General features: G+C 42.5%; 1 long non-coding RNA gene across 3 annotated transcripts in view; it reads right to left on the bottom strand.

The window, feature by feature from the left end:
• The window catches only part of LOC109548524 (uncharacterized), a 150,945-nt gene that overhangs the window by 3,649 nt on the left and 127,385 nt on the right, over positions 1-19,911 (bottom strand). For 2 of the 3 annotated variants that reach the window (XR_012334014.1, XR_004528139.2), the window contains exons 4-5: positions 13,651-13,765; positions 3,171-3,298 (exon numbers count right to left, since the gene is read on the bottom strand). This is a non-coding gene — a long non-coding RNA (uncharacterized lncRNA). Of the gene's footprint in view, positions 1-3,170; positions 3,306-13,650; positions 13,766-19,911 lie in introns of all 3 variants that reach the window. The other variant, XR_004528140.2, reaches the window with a different exon arrangement.

The raw sequence follows: 19,911 nt of genomic DNA, 5'->3' as shown, positions 1-19,911 counted from the left end.
ACTCTTAGACTTCCTTCCTTCCTGAGTACTCCGTGGGCCATCCCCTACTTCTGCAGCATTAGCCCTGGTCCCTCAGGCTCTATAAATCACACTCGCCATTCTTCCTGCTAACTTTAAAGTGATCTGAGATACTTTGTATAAAGGATGAGGCAGCACATAAAAATAACTAGTATTGTACTGATTTTTCTCATCTGGTGGTTTCGGGGAAACATATTTGTAAAATTCTAGCAAATGTGAGAAGCCACAGAAAATTGCCTCTCATTCAGGTGGAGAAGCTAGATTTTTAATTTTGTTTTATTGATCAGTGAGGTAGGTACAATGATATTTTACTTCATAGTTTTCCTGCAGCAGCGACATTCACCCATCCTGCTGCAACTGCCAGGCCAACTTAGCTAGCGGGCCATTCTATGTGTGCCAGAGGCAGCCGTGGAAAAGGCAGGGATTCCTGGGCTGGCAGCTCCATCTCCCCAAAGTGCAAATGCAACCTGAAGTATATGACTTACTAAGGGAGCACTTTGTTACAGACAAGTTGGAAGAGTCTGTTTGACAGCTGAAGTCAGACCATTTTGATTTTTACATAAAGATAGTTAAACATCGCTTTGACAGGTTTATTCTAATTTGGTAAAGGCAATAATTTTATGGGATGGTAACTGTTTCCTTGCAGTCCTGATTCCTGCTGTTACTCTTGCATTTTCTTCTAATTGGCAGATTGATGGGCTCCCAAGAGTTTGCTCAAAAACCATTTGAGAAGAAGAAAGACCAATCAGAGGAGCTTGCCTTCTCTCCTGAAAGATGAGTTCTAATAGTGTGGGTGAAGGGGCTATTTTTACACACATTTTACAAATGATTTCTGGCATACTCATGGACTTTTTACCTAAATTTAATTTGTATGAAAGTAATAAATGTGCTTAGTTTAAAAGTCCAATACTACTACAAGACTTTGAAAGAAAAACAGCAACCCTGTCCCCAACTGATCCCCTCCCCCAATTTCTTCTTCCATGAGAGTCCAGGAAATTCCTTTCATCTCTTTAGCTGTACCTCCTGTTATTTACCTTCATATTTCTAAATGACAATATTATACTGCTATTTGTTTTTCAGTTACAGCTACTACCCATTAACCTCCTGTCGTGGAAATGAGAATTCAGCTCTCATGGTCCTCTACCTTGTCATCCTTGAAATTCCTTTTTCTTCTCTTCTCTGTTGGATCCTCTAATTTTTGTTTATTTGTTGTGACTGATGTTGTTAATCTCATGTCTTGCTCTTTCTTAACTACCTTGTTTTGGTGGAGCATATCCTCCAGGAACTTTTTGAAAAGTGACACATGGGAAATTCCCTGGCAGTCCAGTGGTTAGGACTCGGTGCTTTCACTGCCGTGGCCCCGGGTGGCCCAGGTTCAATCTCTAGGCGGGCAACTAAGAACCTGCAAGCCTCGAGGCACGGCCAAAAAAAAAAAAAAAAAACAAAGTGACACATGGAAGATACATTTTGAGATCTTGTCCTTTTTTGCCATCATATTTGATTGAAAGCTTAGCTGGGTATGAGATTCTAGCTTGGAAATTATTTTCTCTTAGGACCTCAAAGGCATTATTCCATTGTCTTCTAACTTCTGGTACTGCTACTGAAGAGTCTGATACCATCCTGCTTCTGCATGTGATCTGTTATCTGTCCTCTCTGTCTCTGTCTCTCAGAGCTTTTATTCTTTATCCCCAGAAATCTATAATATCTTTGATATCTATCAATATCATTGTTGTGGGTTATTTTCATTCATTGTGTTGGGCCTTTGTGGAGCTCATTCAATCTGAAAAATATCCTTCGGGAAAGTTTTCTTATGTAATTTCTTTGATAGCTCCCTGGTCTGTTTTATTTGTTCTATCATCTTTCAGAAATTAGACTTCCTGAATTGATTCTCCAGCTTTCTCTTCTCCATACTTTTCCCTATTTATACTATTTTCTGGAAGAGTTAGTCAATTATCTTCCAATTCTGTTACATTAAAAATTTCTGTTATCATGTATTTAATTTCCAAGAGCTTTCTATTGTACACTGGATATTCCTCTTTTCTAGCATCTTGCTATTTCCCTTCCTCTCTGAAGATAACAGTCATTATTCCCTGAAGTTTTGCCCTGATCCCTGCGTTGCCTCTGTGTCCTTTACCATACTTGCATCGTGGGACAGATAACTCAGTGTGCAGCTCCAACATGGCTTGAGCCAAATTAACATGAAGAAATCATTATTGAAATTTTCTTCTTTTTGTTTCTGGAGATACTGCACCATACTGAGTCTCTTCCTAATATATTTGACCCCTCCTCTCTCCCTTCAATGCATCCTCTTCTCTCCTTCTTTAATCGAGGGGCCATCATTTGATGGATCTGCTACTCTTCTGTTTCTAAATTTAAAAAGAAAAGACCCCCAACTCGGAGCTTTCCTTATTCTCATAGGTTCAACTAGTAGCTCTGTGTGAATCTATAGTGCTTCAATCTCTATTTCCAAACTGTTTCGTACACGAGACCTGGTTCTATATGCCTACTGCCTATCAGACATTTCCCTTTGAAGATTCTGACACAGTTCAAATGCAACATGTTTGCACCAAACTAACATCAAACCAATTTTCCACAGAATGAATGTCTGCTCCCAGTAGCATCTCCTTCACTCAGCCTCTCAGACTTGAAACTTGAGAACCAGTCAGTCTTACCTTTAATCTCAATAGCTGGCAACACTCAGCTGATGCTTACTCAGAATTTGAGAGTGTTCTACGTACTAGAGACTGTGGTGAGGTTAATGCTATGACAGGTTTAGGTCACGGTCTCTGCTCAAGGTGTTACAGTCTGTGATCTGGAAGTGCATAAGACTCAAGTTAGGGGTGTGTCTAGGCATCTTCTAGATCACTACTGTTGCAGGCTGGGCTCTCCAGGAAGCAGACTCTGAGGTGGAGATTAATGCACAGAAAGTTTGGGGGCGGTGCTCGTGAGGGCAACACCCGAGTAAAGGAAGAGAAAGAAGCAGGAGTGGGCAAAGGGAAAAGTTGAGCTGTGCTGTCTTTGTGGCGGCCTCAGCAGACAGACGCTAAGGAGAGTTCAGAAGCTGAGGCAGCAACTCTTCCTAGAAGGAACCAGAGCTTTATATTTCCATGGACCAGTCATTGGATGCAGGCGACCTTAGGAAAGGGGCTGACCTTGGACAAAGCAGCTCCCTTTAGGAGAGGCAATCCCCGAGGGCTTTCTGTCAGCAGTGGGGAGAGTCACACCTTCATCCCCGAAGGGACATGTGGCTTGTGGTGCTGCTTCCCGGCATCCACGAGACCTGTGGACTTAAGCATAGTCTTGGTCACCTCAGAGGTAGATAACAAATAGGGGTTGGTTGACTGAGTAAAGAATTCAGAAAGAATGAGGTAATCTTTCATTCATTCATTGTATTTCATGCCAACTTAACCCACTCAGGCTGCATTAGGTATTAAAGATAAAATGATAAAATTCACAGGCTCAGCCTTAAATAAGCTTGCAGTCTGGTAGGGACTACCAAAAAGTAAGCAAATACTATAATACCATGAGAATTATAAAACAGAGGATTATGGACTAAAAATGCATTTTCGAAGAAGATTTAGGACATGAAAAATACCAAATGAAAAAAGAGAATACAAACTGTTTAAACAGATTTGTTTAAGCGTATTTTCCAGCATATGTTTTTGTTAAACCAGTGCTAAAAAATCCCTTGCAATCTGATTTGTAAACTTTCTGAACTATTTTTAAAAATTACCATTCACCTAGAAACACTACATGCACTGAACTGTTACAGGCAATATTGTCCTTGTCTTTTTTGCAGCTTTATTTTTTTTCCTTCTCTAAATATGTAAAAATGTATAAATATATGTATAGAAAAAAATTCTGGAAAGAAATTCATCGAACTATTAACAGTACTTATAACCCCAAGTTGTTGACTTTTGTCTTAATTTTTTTTCTCCTTTAAGCTTTTTTTTTTTTTTGGTCTTGACCAAATTTTCCACTATAAGTGTGAGTGCCTTTTATAATGAAAGAAAACGACTTTAAAATACAGTGTGAAAGTGTGACAAAGTCATGTGAACACAGAAGAAGAAAACTCAGAGCCGTTAAGTGAGGGAGAGCTTCTCAGAAGAGGCATCACCTACGCCACGCCAAGCATGGAAGGTGAGTCGGAACGGCCAGGAGAAGGGAGGGGGCTCACGGTGCCTGTGCTTGAAGGACCTTTCAAGCAGAAAGGATGAAATGTGCCCCTGCCCCTGGATGTGAAGAAGCATGTAGGGTGAACTGCAAGTTCAGAAGGTCTGAGAACTAGGGAGCTTTTGAGTGGTGAGAGATGAGGCTGGAAGGGCAAGAAGCAGGCAGATCGTGAAGGGCTGGAGGAACAGGAATGTGGACTTCATCTGGGAGCCCCAGGCAGATGCTCCCATGACACCTAATACAGCTGAAAAGGACCCATGGCTGAACGAGGTGCTGATTTTTTTTTTTTCCATTTTAACATCTTTATTGGAGTATAATTGCTTTACAATGGTATGTTAGTTTCAGCTTCACAACAAAATGAATCAGTTATATATATACATATGTTCCCATATCTCTTCCCGCTTGCGTCTCCCTCCCTCCCACTCTCCCTATCCCACCCCTCTAGGTGGTCACAAAGCACCGAGCTGATCTCCCTGTGCTATGCGGCTGCTTCCCACTAGCTATCTACCTTACGTTTAGTAGTGTATATATGTCCATGCCTCTTTATCGCTTTGTCACCGTTTACCCTTCCCCCTCCCCATAGCCTCAAGTCCATTCTCTAGTAAGTCTGTGTCTTTATTCCTGTTTCACCCCTAGGTTTTTCATGACATTTCTTTCCCTTAAATTCCATATATATGTGTTAGCATACGGTATTTGTCTCTCTCTTTCTGACTTACTTCACTCTGTAATGACAGACTCTAGGTCTATCCACCACATTACAAATAGCTCAATTTCGTCTCTTTTTATGGCTGAGTAATATTCCATTGTATATATGTGCCACATCTTCTTTATCCATTCATCCGATGATGGACACTTAGGTTGTTTCCATCTCTGGGCTATTGTAAATAGAGCTGCAATGAACATTTTGATACATGACTCTTTTTGAATTATGGTTTTCTCAGGGTATATGCCCAGTAGTGGGATTGCTGGGTCATATGGTAGTTCTATTTGTAGTTTTTTAAGGAACCTCCATACTGTTCTCCACAGTGGCTGTATCAATTTACATTCCCACCAACAGTGAAAGAGGGTTCCCTTTTCTCCACACCCTCTCCAGCATTTATTGTTTCTAGATTTTTTGATGATGGCCATTCTGACTGGTGTGAGATGATATCTCATTGTAGTTTTGATTTGCATTTCTCTAATGATTAGTGATGTTGAGCATTCTTTCATGTGTCTGTTGGCACTCTGTATATCTTATTTGGAGAAATGTCTATTTAGGTCTTCTGCCCAGTTTTGGATTGGGTTATTTGTTTTTTTGTTATTAAGCTGCATGAGCTGCTTATAAATTTTGGAGATTAATCCTTTGTCAGTTGCTTCATTTGCAAATATTTTCTCCCATTCTGAGGGTTGTCTTTTGGTCTTCTTTATGGTTTCCTTTGCTGCGCAAAAACTTTTAAGTTTCATTAGGTCCCATTTGTTTACTTTTGTTTTTATTTCCATTTCTCTAGGAGGTGGGTCAAAAAGGACCTTGCTGTGATTTATGTCATAGAGTGTTCTGCCTATGTTTTCCTCTAAGAGTTTTATAGCGTCTGGCCTTACATTTCGGTCTTTAATCCATTTTGAGCTTATTTTTGTGTATGGTGTTAGGGAGTGATCTAATCTCATACTTTTACATGTACCTGTCCAGTTTTCCCAGCACCACTTATTGAAGAGGCTGTCCTTTCTCCACTGTACATTCCTGCCTCCTTTGTCAAAGATAAGGTGACCATATGTGCGTGGGTTTATCTCTGAGCTTTCTATCCTGTTCCATTGATCTATCTTTCTGTTTTTGTGCCAGTACCATACTGTCTTGATTACTGTAGCTTTGTAGTATAGTCTGAAGTCAGGAAGCCTGATTCCTCCAGCTCCGTTTTTCGTTCTCAAGATTGCTTTGGCTATTCGGGGTCTTTTGTGTTTCCATACAAATTGTGAAATTTTTTGTTCTAGTTCTGTGAAAAATGCCAGTGGTAATTTGATAGGGACTGCATTGAATCTGTAGATTGCTTTGGGTAGTAGAGTCATTTTCACAATGTTGATTCTTCCAATCCAAGAACATGGTATATCTCTCCATCTATTTGTATCATCTTTAATTTCTTTCATCAGTGTCTTATAATTTTCTGCATACAGGTCTTTTGTCTCCTTAGGTAGGTTTATTCCTAGATATTTTATTCTTTTTGTTGCAATGGTAAATGGGAGTGTTTTCTTGATTTCACCTTCAGATTTTTCATCCTTAGTGTATAGGAATGCCAGAGATTTCTGTGCATTAATTTTGTATCCTGCAACTTTACCAAATTCATTGATTAGCTCTAGTAGTTTTCTGGTAGCATCTTGAGGATTCTCTATATATAGTATCATGTCATCTGCAAAGAGTGACAGCTTTACTTCTTTTTCGATTTGGATTCCTTTTATTTCCTTTTCTTCTCTGACTGCTGTGGCTAAAACTTCCAAAACTATGTTGAATAAGAGTGGTGAGAGTGGGCAACCTTGTCTTGTTCCTGATCTTAGTGGAAATGCTTTCAGTTTTTCACCATTGAGGACGATGTTGGCTGTGGGTTTGTCATATATGGCCTTTATTTTGTTGAGGAAAGTTCCCTCTATGCCTACTTTCTGGAGGGTTTTTATCATAAATGGGTGTTGAATTTTGTCAAAAGCTTTCTCTGCATCTACTGAGATGATCATATGGTTTTTCTCCTTCAATTTGTTAATATGGTGTATCATGTTGATTGATTTGCGTATATTGAAGAATCCTTGCATTCCTGGAATAAACCCCACTTGATCGTGGTGTATGATCCGTTTAATGTGCTGTTGGATTCTGTTTGCTAGTATTTTGTTGAGGATTTTTGCATCTATGTTCATCAGTGACATTGGCCTGTAGTTTTCTTTCTTTGTGACGTCCTTATCTGGTTTTGGTATCAGGGTGATGGTGGCCTCGTAGAATGAGTTTGGCAGTGTTCCTCCCTCTGCTATATTTTGGAAGAGTTTGAGAAGGATAGGTGTTTAGCTCTTCTCTAAATGTTTGATAGAATTCGCCTGTGAAGCCATCTGGTCCTGGGCTTTTGCTTGTTGGAAGATTTTTAATCACAGTTTCAATTTCAGTGCTTGTGATTGGTCTGTTCATATTTTCTATTTCTTCCTGATTCAGTCTTGGCAGGTTATGCCTTTCTAAGAATTTGTCCATTTCTTCCAGGTTGTCCATTTTATTGGCATAGAGTTGCTTGTAGTAATCTCTCATGATCTTTTGTATTTCTGCAGTGTCAGTTGTTACTTCTCCTTTTTCATTTCTAAATCTATTGATTTGAGTCTTCTCCCTTTTTTTCTTGATGAGTCTGGCTAATGGTTTATCAATTTCGTTTATCCTTTCAAAGAACCAGCTTTTAGTTTTATTGATCTTTGCTATCGTTTCCTTCATTTCTTTTTCATTTATCTCTGATCTGATGTTGATGATTTCTTTCCTTCTGCTAACTTTGGGGATTTTTTGTTCTTCTTTCTCTAATTGCTTTAGGTGCAAGGTTAGGTTGTTTATTCGAGATGTTTCCTGTTTCTTAAGGTACGATTGTATTGCTATAAACTTCCCTCTGAGAACTGCTTTTGCTGCATCCCATAGATTTTGAGTCGTCGTGTCTCCATTGTCATTTGTTTCTAGGTATTTTTTGATTTCCTCTTTGATTTCTTCAGTGATCACTTCGTTATTAAGTAGTGTATTGTTTAGCCTCCATGTGTTTGTATTTTTTACAGATCTTCTCCTGTAATTGATATCTAGTCTCATAGCGTTGTGGTCGGAAAAGATACTTGATACAATTTCAATTTTCTTAAATTTACCAAGGCTTGATTTGTGACCCAAGATATGATCTATCCTGGAGAATGTTCCATGAGCACTTGAGAAAAATGTGTATTCTGTTGTTTTTGGATGGAATGTCCTATAAATATCAATTAAGTCCATCTCGTTTAATGTATCATTTAAAGCTTGTGTTTCCTTATTTATTTTCATTTTGGATGATCTGTCCATTGGTGAAAGTGGGGTGTTAAAGTCCCCTACTATGAATGTGTTACTGTCGATTTCCCCTTTTATGGCTGTTAATATTTGCCTTATGTATTGAGGTGCTCCTATGTTGGATGCATAAATATTTACAATTGTTATATCTTCTTCTTGGATCGATCCCTTGATCATTATGTAGTGTCCTTCTTTGTCTCTTCTAATAGTCGTTGTTTTAAAGTCTATTTTGTCTGATATGAGAATTGCTACTCCAGCTTTCTTTTGGTTTCCATTTGCATGAAATACCTTTTTCCATCCCCTTACTTTCAGTCTGTATGTGTCTCTAGGTCTGAAGTGGGTCTCCTGTAGACAGCAAATATATGCATCTTGTTTTTGTATCCATTCAGCCAATCTGTGTCTTTTGGTGGGAGCATTTAGTCCATTTACATTTAAGGTAATTATCGATATGTATGTTCCCATTCCCATTTTCTTAATTGTTTTGGGTTCGTTATTGTAGGTCTTTTCCTTCTCTTGTGTTTCTTGCCTAGAGAAGTTCCTTTAGCAGTTGTTGTAGAGCTGGTTTGGTGGTGCTGAACTCTCTCAGCTTTTGCTTGTCTGTAAAGGTTTTAATTTCTCCATCAAATCTGAATGAGATCCTTGCTGGGTAGAGTAATCTTGGTTGCAGGTTTTTCTCCTTCAACACTTTCAATATGTCCTGCCACTCCCTTCTGGCTTGCAGAGTTTCTGCTGAAAGATCAGCTGTTAACCTTATGGGGATTCCCTTGTGTGTTATTTGTTGTTTTTCCCTTGCTGCTTTTAATATGTTTTCTTTGTATTTAATTTTTGACAGTTTGATTAATATGTGTCTTGGCGTATTTCTCCTTGGATTTATCCTGTATGGGACTCTCTGTGCTTCCTGGACTTGATTAACTATTTCCTTTCCCATATTAGGGAAGTTTTCAACTATAATCTCTTCAAATATTTTCTCAGTCCCTTTCTTTTTCTCTTCTTCTTCTGGAACCCCTATAATTCGAATGTTGGTGCATTTAATGTTGTCCCAGAGGTCTCTGAGACTGTCCTCAGTTCTTTTCATTCTTTTTTCTTTATTCTGCTCTGCAGTAGTTATTTCCACTATTTTATCTTCCAGGTCACTTATCCGTTCTTCTGCCTCAGTTATTCTGCTATTGATCCCATCTAGAGTATTTTTCATTTCATTTGTTGTGTTGTTCATCATTGTTTGTTTCATCTTTAGTTCTTCTAGGTCCTTGTTAACTGATTCTTGCATTTTGTCTATTCTATTTCCAAGATTTTGGATCATCTTTACTATCATTATTCTGAATTCTTTTTCAGGTAGACTGCCTATTTCCTCTTCATTTGTTAGGTCTGGTGTGTTTTTATCTTGCTCCTTCATCTGCTGTGTGTTTTTCTGTCTTTTCATTTTGCTTATCTTACTGTGTCTGGGGTCTCCTTTTTGCAGGCTGAAGGTTCGTAGTTCCTGTTGTTTTTTGTGTCTGTCCCCAGTGGCTAAGGTTGGTTCAGTGGTTTGTGTAGGCTTCCTGATGGAGGGTACTAGTGCCTGTGTTCTGGTGGATGAGGCTGGATCTTGTCTTTCTGGTGTGCAGGTCCACGTCTGGTGGTGTGTTTTGGGGTGTCTGTAGACTTATTATGATTTTGGGCAGCCTCTCTGCTAATGGGTGGTGTTGTGTTCCTGTCTTGCTAGTTGTTTGGCATAGGATGTCCAGCACTGTAGCTTGCTGGTTGTTGAGTGAAGCTGGGTGCTGGCGTTGAGATGGAGATCTCTGGGAGATTTTCGCCGTTTGATATTATGTGCAGCTGGGAGGCCTCTTGCGGACCAGTGTCCTGAAGTTGGCTCTCCCACGTCAGAGGCACAGCACTAACTCCTGGCTGCAGCACCAAGAGCCTTTCATCCACAGGGCTCCTTAATTTGGGATGATTCGTTGTCTATTCATGTATTCCACTGATGCAGGGTACATCAAGTTGATTGTGGAGCTTTAATCCGCAGCTTCTGAGGCTGCTGGGAGAGATTTCCCTTTCTCTTCTTTGTTCTCACAGCTTTGGATTTGGCCCCGCCTGTGCGTGTAGGTTGCCAGAGGGCGTCTGTTCTTTGCTCAGACAGGACGGGGTTAAAGGAGCCGCTGATTCGGAGGCTCTGGCGGGGGCGGGGGCGGGGGCGGGGTGGTGGTTGGGGGTGGGGTGGTGGTGGTGTAGGGAGGGTCACGGAGTGCGGGGTGGGCCTGCTGCGGCAGAGGCCTGCGTGATGTTGCTAGCCTGAGGCGCGCCGTGCGTTCTCCCGGGGGAGTTGTCCCTGGATCCGGGGACCCTGACAGTGGCGGGCTGCACAGGCTCCCCGGAAGGGGGTGTGGATAGTGACCTGTGTTCGCACACAGGCTTCTTGGTGGCGGCAGCAGCGGCCTTAGCGTCTCATGTCTGTCTCTGGGCTCCGCACTTTTAGCCTCGGCTCGCGCCCGTCTCTGGAGCTCTCTTAAGCAGCGTTCTTAATCCCCTCTCCTCGTGCACCAGGAAACAAAGAGGGAAGAAAAAGTCTCTTGCCTCTTCGGCAGGTCCAGACTTTTCCCCGGACTCCCTCCCGGCTAGCCGCGGTGCACTAACGCCCTGCAGGCTGTGTTCTCGCCGCCAACCTCAGTCCTCTACCGGCGCTCCGACAGAAGCCAGAGCCTCAGCTCCCAACCCCGCCCGCCCCGTCGGGCGAGCAGACAAGCCTCTCGGCTGGTGAGTGCCGGTCGGCCCCGATCCTTTGCGCTGGAATCTCACCGCTTTGCCCTCCGCACCCCTGTTGCTGTGCTCTCCTCCACGGCTCCCAAGCTCCCCCACTCCGCCACCCGAAGTCTCCGCCTCCGAAGCTCCCCCACCCGCAGTCTCTGCCCGCGAAGGGGCTTCCTAGTGTGTGGACACTTTTCCTCCTTCACAGCTCCCTCCCGCTGGTACAGGACCCGTCCCTATCCTTTTGTCTCTGTTTAGTTTTTTCTTTTGCCCTAACCAGGTACGTGGGGGGTTCCTTGCCTTTTGGGAGGTCTGAGGTCTTCTGCCAGCGTTCAGTAGGTGCTCCGTAGGAGTTGTTCCACGCGTAGATGTATTTCTGGTGTATCTGTGGGGAGGAAGGTGATCTCCGAGTCTTACTCTTCCGCCATCTTCCCGGAAGTCTCCCAAGGTGTTAATGGTTGCTGTTTTGTAAAACTCATTTAGAAACAAAAAGTGATTTAGAATGAAAAGCTTCATGCGTGGCATAGAGTTTCCCAGCCACAGCAAGGTGACCTGACTCAGGCAGGGAAATCAGTCTGCTGAACATGGAGAGAAGACGATTTAGACACGAACACCTGCATGCGTGCACGCCGACACCCCCTTAAGACTCTAGCATCTGTATTTTGAAAAGGAGAAGAAGAGAGCCAGCCCAGGCTCACTTTGCAGACTTCAGAGGTGAGCACCAAGCTTCTCAGGTAGCCCTTACCCATGACTCTGCACTCTCCACAGGTCACTAACAGTGTTAACTGTTTGCAGCCTGGGAACCCATTACAAACACATGTTCGGGCCTTCCCTGTCTAAAGCTGCAGGGATGTGTTTGCTGAGCATTTATCTTCCCTTTGCAGAGCTCAGCACCGCTACGTGGTGTGCACCAGCTGGGCTGGGCTGCCTGGGGAAGCCTGGAGATCTGCCTTTTTCTAGGGCACCTTGGATAGCACCCACGCTGTGTCCCTGCCTCCATCCTCGGTGTGTGTGTGTGTGTGTGTGTGGAGAACCAGCGGGCACCGCGGGCACCGCTTTTGCTCCTGCGCTGGCCCCTCCTCCTCCAGCCCCACCAGCGCTGCCTGGTGGACTGTTACCCTCTCTCACTCAGACAGTTGCAATACTTCTCACTGCAGCCCTGCTCCCTCCACCTGTTCTCCACTAGACCACCTGGACAATCTCTGAAGCAGAGAAATGAGGGAGTCGCCTGCTCAAATGACTCTGAATGACTCTGATTACCTCTGGCAGAGTCCAAACTCCCCCGCCCTGTTTTCCAGGCCCGTCACCTACTCACGGCCCTCCACAGTCTGGCCTCAGGCTTCCTCTGTGGACCCATGTGGGAGCACTTGCCATCAGAGACACAGACATCGCAGGCTCACCCCTCACAGCCCTGCTTATTCTGTAATATTTTCACCTTCTTTGCCAGGGTGTGGTGGGAAGTATGAACTTTGGAATCAGCCCAGCCTGGGTTTTATTCCAGTAATAGCATTACTGAGTATGTGATCTAGGATAAGGTATTTAATCTCCCTTACAAATGAGGAACTGTAGTGGGAGGGGGCTTATCCTGTTGCCTTAGCTTCCCAGTGCATCTCCGGGGTGGCCATGAGGCGATAAGGAACCCCATGTGAAAGAGCAGAACAAGACATATTCCTTGGGATTTACAAAGAGGGTCCTACGAGATCCAGCAATCACGGCCCCAAAAGACTGTGTGAGAGAAGGCTAGAGAGGAAGTGAACTTCATGAGGTTTACATATTAAATTTGCCCAGTAACCTCATCTCACTGGAGGTGAGAGGGCAGAATCTCTCTCAAGATAGAGGGTGAAGCTTTCTGCCAAAAAACCCTCCTCAGAAAAATTCCCCTTTCCCCTCTTTCGGTGCCTTCAGCCTCAACATCCCTTTACAGAAACAAAGATGTTAGTTAAAAAATCATGACACCACAACACATGAGCTGTCCAAGGGAAAAATGTAGCAAGAGGCAACCAATTACTACCAGAGCAACTGGGTGGTGGCCAATGTGGTTGCAGCAGCCAAAGTGTCTTGTTTCTCAAAAGCTCTGCTGAGAATTTATTGCCCATCTTCTTCTAGTCAAGGAAGGTTCGTTGTAAGGTTGCCAGCTTGCTCAAATAAAGAGAGAAGGCTATTGAACAATTACAGGGGCAGCTCATGCAGTCAGGCACAGCTGGTCTTCATGGGGACTGCAGATGGGCACTGGGAAGCCAGGAGGGATCCAGGCAGATTTAAACCTGACCTGAGTCTGAAGTTTTGTATTAGTCTGGTCTGGACTTTGTCATACCTGAAATTGGGACTGGTTTCATAACTGCAAGTGAGAAGGAAAGGTAGGAATCTGGTATTGTCGAATTTCTGACAGACTGTGTTTGAAGGAGATGATAAAGGTGTTTCTAGACTGAAGCCTAGTTCATTGGGCCCCTTCAGTAAATAAGTATATCCAGTATGTAAAAACATCTAGAATAGTGTTTGGCATATAGTAAGTGCTCAATAATTACTAGCTATACTAACAATGGTTATTATTATTATAGTATGATCACCCAGTGCCTGGCACAGAGTATTATGATGAGGTATTCAAGTGCATATCTCTCCCTCCACTAGACCAACACTCCCTTTGTTCCATAAGTAGTAGGTCTGGTAAGAGCAACCTGCATGAACATGATTCTCTGTACCCAACAAGGATGAGCCACGATACTCACAGAAAATAGTGGGACCTGGAGAGCTTGATGCACAACAGCAGAGCATGTGTTCATTGGCTCTGACCGACTACTGCACCGACATGCTGGAGTTCTGGATTCTCTTCAGATACGACTTCTGACAAGAAACAGGGGCAAAAAGATGTAAGCGAGAGAGATAGAAGGGAAGAGAAAGGACATCTCTAGGTGGCCTTCTGCATGCCAGGGACTGCGCTGGGCCCTTTATATTTGGTATCTCATTTAACAAGATTAAATAATGAACAAGTGCAAATGGTGGCTTTTATCACCCTCACAGAAACATGGATACATTTTAAAAATGTGAAATGCTGGTCCAGAGAGCTCTGAGCCTTTTTTCTTCCATTATAATTCTTGTGTAAACATGAAACTACACAAGTTTAAAGATGGAGCCTCCCGGGCTTCCCTGGTGGCGCAGTGGTTGAGAGTCCGCCTGCCGATGCGGGGGACACGAGTTCGTGCCCCGGTCCGGGAGGATCCCACATGCCGCGGAGCGGCTGGGCCCGTGAGCCATGGCCGCTGAGCCTGCGCGTCCGGAGCCTGTGCTCCACAACGGGAGAGGCCACAACAGTGAGAGGCCCATGTACCGCAAAAAAAAAAAAGATGGAGCCTCCCTGGACACAAGCATAAGAGTTCCTAATATAATCAAAATCCTCTTATTTATTTTCTTGCCTAAGTGGCTTCTCCCAGGAGGACAGCAGTTGCATTTCCTTCGTTCTGTGTGGCAGTAGCTGCAAATTAATGTTCTCTGCCATCAAAACAGCTCTACACACTTCTGCCAAAGGTAGTTATCTCATCTGATAACAGGTACAGCCTTGAGACGGTGGAGTTTTAAACCCCAGATCTTAGAAAGTCTGGGCAATTAGCCACTCACTTGCAGAAAAGAGCGAGGAAGGCCAAGACAGCAGTAAAACAAAAACTTGTATGACAGCTGTTGTTCCAAATAATATCTGCAATTATGCTTCTAGATTGTTCTCTCCATCTATAGGCTAGAGTAAGTGAATTGAGGTGGTAAATAGGAGGAAAAAGAAGGCAAAGAATGGAGAGGTGATGAATAATTAGCAGGTTCTCAGCTTAGCATTCCAGGTGGTGGGTATTAGCTGGAGAATGCCTTCACTTTCAAACAGGGATCGGAAGGCATACGCCTAAGAAAAAGCTACAGAAATGTCACTTGAGAGAGAATTTTAGAATCAAGATATATATGAAGCACATTAAATGAAGGATATACTACAAGACTAGAATTACATCTATACACAAACCCGTAGAATTAAGTTATACCAGTATAAAAATTTGTTGAATTAAATACATAGGTTTTTGATGTTTATCTGATGTTTATCAGCCAGAGTGTATTTTTCAGTTTAGAAGTTGCTTGTGGGAAAAACTACTGGCTCTAGAATAAGCATTTCTTGGCATGGATCTTAGCATGGTTGTATCTGGAAAGAATTTACTTCCAGAGACCTGGCTGGAGATAGGAGGTGAATTCAGTCATAAATACATCTACATGGTTTGGTTCAGTAAAAACTCCATGTACCCTGTTAAAAGAATATTACTTTATCTTTCACTACTTACGTTGAACAATTCTAAAACCTAACTGTCTTGCTCATCTGGTTTCAGGTTTATATGGAAAAGTGGGCATAAGAAGTCCACTTAGTTCAAAGCTTGTGGCATGTGGGGTTAGAGGCCTCCAGTTAGTGTCCCAGATTTGCCCCGACTGGCTCTGTGAGCAACATTGCCTCAGCAGACTCGTTGGCTGCCTACCGGCTATTCACTCTCTTCTTGCCCCTCACTTCAGAAACACCATTTTGCCCACAGCAGCAATATGTCCAACTCAGAATACTCACCGCCCAGGACTCCTTGCAGCTAAGGCGGAGGCTTCATTTTCTAACCTATTGAATATATTCTCTTATTACAACTGAGTGATCTCCTCTATTGCATGCATGGTTCTAGATTTTATTCTCAGAATATTACATTAAAAAGGAAATAGTGTGGGACTTCCCTGGTGGCGCAGTGGTTAAGAATCTGCCTGCCAGTGCAGGGGACACGGGTTCAATCTCTGGTCCGGGAAGATCCCACGTGCCACAGAGCAACAAAGCCCGTGCTCCACAACTACCGAAGCCCGCTCGCTTAGAGCCCGCGAGCCACAACAAGAGAAGCCACCGCAATGAGAAGCCCTCACACCGTGACGAAGAGTAGCCCCTGCTCGCCGCAACTAGAGAAAGCCCGTGTGCAGTAATGCACACGCATTGGGTTGCACACACAAGACCCAATGCATACAAAAATAAATAAATAAAATAAATTTATTTAAAAAAAAAAAGGAAATAGTAGTTTAACCATGACTCCAGTAAAAGGAACCAGGCTAAACGACCTCTTGCCCATCTTCTTGTCTACTTATCTGAAAAGGAGTCATTCTAGAACTAAGCTCCATTTGATGTGTGGCATCAGGGAGCCCTGACACTTAAGGGTAAGATTTCTATCAGAAGAATGAATCAGGGTTTAAACTGGGAAATATTCAATTCAGAAACAATTTTTAAAGTTTTACAAGGTTTCACGTAGTGTTCACTGTTGACTATCTTTTAAAAAACTGAAGATCCCAGGATTGAAGAATCATAGGTACTTTTTAGTTTTCTTTATACTTCTCTCTGTTTTTCAAATATTCTACAATAAAGATCTACCACTCTATAACCAGAAAAGAAAGATATTTTGGAGTACAATGAAAGGGTTTAGAGAAAAAAAGAAAGGCCTGATAAATATAATTTCCTTAGAGAATAGCATTACATAAAATAATATTAATAAAAATAAATGTCAGCATTGACATTTTCATCAAATATGCTTTTGAATGTCAGCTGAAGTTTGCTTCTATCATGTGTGCATTCCAAGTAACTGAAATATTTAACGTCTGAGGATTTAATAAGATACTCTGTAAAATTCCCACTGATCTAATAATTTTTCTCCTTATGGACAGACAAGAGAAGCCCATTATCTTCAATGCAGGATTCTGCTTACATAAATAGCCTAAATCATGGGGCTGGAAACAAGAACTGAGCAAGTCCAAATAACTCCCGGCTAACACTAGTATGACATTTGGTTAGGGAAGATGTCCCAAGAGGAATGTAAACTATTTGTAAACATCCTGTTACTAAAACTCGGACATAAAAAGAATGACAAATGGACTGGATTCAGCAACTCGATTCTAAGCACGCATGCGTTTGGCTCCCGTGAATACATTTTTGGCACATACTATTTTTCATGTTCTCTTATGTGGATATCGTCCCTACCGTCTGAGGAAAGATCAATCAACATTTACTACTTGCCCAAGAACAGGTTGAGAGCAATCAGCACCCTCACTGCTGGCCCTGAGGTCGAGCAGAGTGAGTCACAGAATTCTCATTCCTTGCTGAGTCTCCCATCCAATTTCCCTCCAAGGCTCACCCCTGGGGACTGATTACAACCATCTGCTTAAGAGCTATAACTCTGACCAAAAACATTAAAAGCTACAAATTGTTAAACAGAAGGAATACAAGAACAACAAGGCAAAATGACTAGATCTCAAACCATGCTTGGAATTCATTATCCCCAAACAGCTTCCAGTGCATCCAGCTGAGATCTCAGAAGGTACCAGTCAAGTGGCGAGGGAGTGACAGGCTGAGGCTTCCACTGGAGTTGGACCAGTCCACGTATGGGTCCAGGAGCTCGGACACAGTGTTCGAATGTCACTGCTACATTTTCTCTGCTTACAGTCCAGCTCCATTTGGGAGAATTTGTGGAAGGGCTTTTTTTGGTCTGGGTAGTTTCTTTATTGGCAGATTTACTCTTTCAAGATATTTTTAAGGCAAAGGAAGTGTAATAGGAAACCTGCAGCATATTAAGAGTTAGATATTCCCTTGGAAAAAGTGGAATGATTAAGAGAACACTTTGAAGCAGGCAATGTGTGATCAATATGTGGAGAGAGAGGATCAAGACAAGGAAATCTTTACTAGAAAGAGACAAGAGAAGAGGATTTCAGTGTTAACGCCGTTTAAAAGCCAGGCGTTCCTCTGATAATGAACTGTAGCTACAAACCACAAGGGATAACTGCCTATTGCTTTATTAAAAAGTAAAAAGATGAGAATGTCTAGACAAGAAAAATATCAGAGATCATGTCTTAAATGTTCTTGTACTGGAAAACAGAAAACCTTATACAGTTCCTTCTCACTTTCCTGCTTTCTTACAACCAAAACCCAAGAGGTGAGGAATTGTGGAGGGAATTTTTCTGGGACCCAAGGCCATTCCCACATAAAAGACCGGCAGGTGCTTCAACATGCCTGAAGCCTTCCTTCTCATCAAAGGAGATAAGACAGTAGGTGCTTTGAGGGTAGGGTCAGTATCCGAATTTTTTTTTACATCCCCTTCTCCCCAAACACTGTATTAACCACTGAGAAGCCTCTCAATAAACGCTAGATGCACTGAGTGAACTGAATTGTAATAACTTGGGTTTTTGTTGACCTTGTTCTTTAAGTCATATTTTCTGTCAGTTGTTTAGATTTGGATCTCACTATGAATCGTACACAAGGCTTAGGAAAGATGAAAGAAGGATGGAGAACAAGGACTGATGAGTTCAGGATAACGTGAGTGAAATATGGTCTCGACTGCACCCATCTGTTAAATGAGGAAGATGGACGAGGATGACCTCTAAGTTCTTTCCAGCTTTAACACATTATGAGCTTTGCTACATCTCCCCTCTCATTGATATTTTTGCTTTTAGCACCTCACAATTCGACCCCTTTCTGAAATACTGCATTTTCTATTCATTCCATCACTATTAATCTAAAATATTGGAATGTCCAACAAAGACGGGCTTTAAAATAAAGTATTTACTAAATAAAATAGGAGACATCCCTATAACAGAATCCTATTGACAGTACGGCTGGTAACATATTGACATTGTCGCTAGACGGCCATTTATTAAAGTGGAAAGTTGTTCGTAAGTTAAAAAAAGTTAAAAACCATGATATCATAGTAAAGGAAACCCTGGAATATCTGCAAAGAGATTCACCAACATATGATTATCTCCCAATGGTGGGATTATGAGTGACTTTTATTTTTCTTTTTGGATTAATGCATTTTCTAATATTTTTACAATGAACATAGATTACTTATGCGATAAAACAGGAAAGAAATAAAAGACTGCATCTCAAATCATCCTAAAAAGATTGCTTGGGCTATTCTTAAACTTTCTATGGCAAGTGATTCCTTGCCCTCCATTTATCCATTCAAGGCTTCTTACTGACTTCACAGCGAGGCTGCAGATTTCCACTTGACCCAGAATTGGTCCTCCGGTTTGCATCAGCTCCACCTTCGCTAAGTCTCTCCCCAAACACTGCCTCTTCCCATTTCTTCTGGACTGGATCCAGTCGGCTTCTTCTAGGTTCCATCTTGTGTCATAGAGAATGAAAACAGGCTAAAAGCTCTATTCCCAGACTTCTCTGAGGCTGTGGTTCAATTCAGGTTCTGCAGTGAGATGCTCTCGCATGAAGATCAGAAGGCAGGAGGAGACAGATGCTATCTTCCTGCAGTGTTGCTGCTTAACACAGACACTGACACTGGCTGCAGCAGCCCAGCTCTACCAGCTCACGTGTGGTGGGTGGCCCTGGAGTGGCCAGATTGGTGGCAGTACAGTCTTGGCAGTTTCCTGATCTCTGCATCACAACTACTGTAGTGTGACCTTGAAGCCAAAAGAACCCCTGACTTATTCCTCCAGTCCTTCCAATGATACTGTAGGCACATAATTCCCTGTGTCGCATCTCTTTCTGCTTGACATGCCTGGAGTGGTTTATTTTTCCTGCATTGAAACCTGAGAGACACATCATCCAGGCAGAGTCTATTGGCCATGTAAAGCCTGGTTCACATCCCATCTTCTCCATGAAGACGTCACTGAAGTGTGTGTAGATCTACCTAACACTAGACTAGAGCTGAGGAAACAGACTGCTGAAGGTTCCCTTGCAGGGCTTCAATTTGTTTTCTGTTTGGGGTTTCATTATAAGATTTCCTTGAACAAAGTGTTCCTTATCAAAAAGAGCTCTGGAACCCACTGGACAACCTTAAGACCAGAATCTTCTTGCAAAGAATATGCTATTTCTTGTAAAATACCTGTGATGTTGCAACCAAAAGGAATAGAGCCAAGAATGGGGTTCATTCTAGGCTTTCCTTGAGATATGGGACTTGCACATTTCAATGCGGCTCCTTTTAGACATAAACCCCCACCCTTCCCAC

This window comes from Tursiops truncatus, chromosome 9 (assembly GCF_011762595.2).
Source record: "Tursiops truncatus isolate mTurTru1 chromosome 9, mTurTru1.mat.Y, whole genome shotgun sequence".
In the NCBI taxonomy this organism is placed as follows: domain Eukaryota; kingdom Metazoa; phylum Chordata; class Mammalia; order Artiodactyla; family Delphinidae; genus Tursiops; species Tursiops truncatus.
The sequence above is the reverse complement of the archived record's forward strand: the minus strand, read 5'-3'. Positions and strand labels throughout refer to the sequence as shown.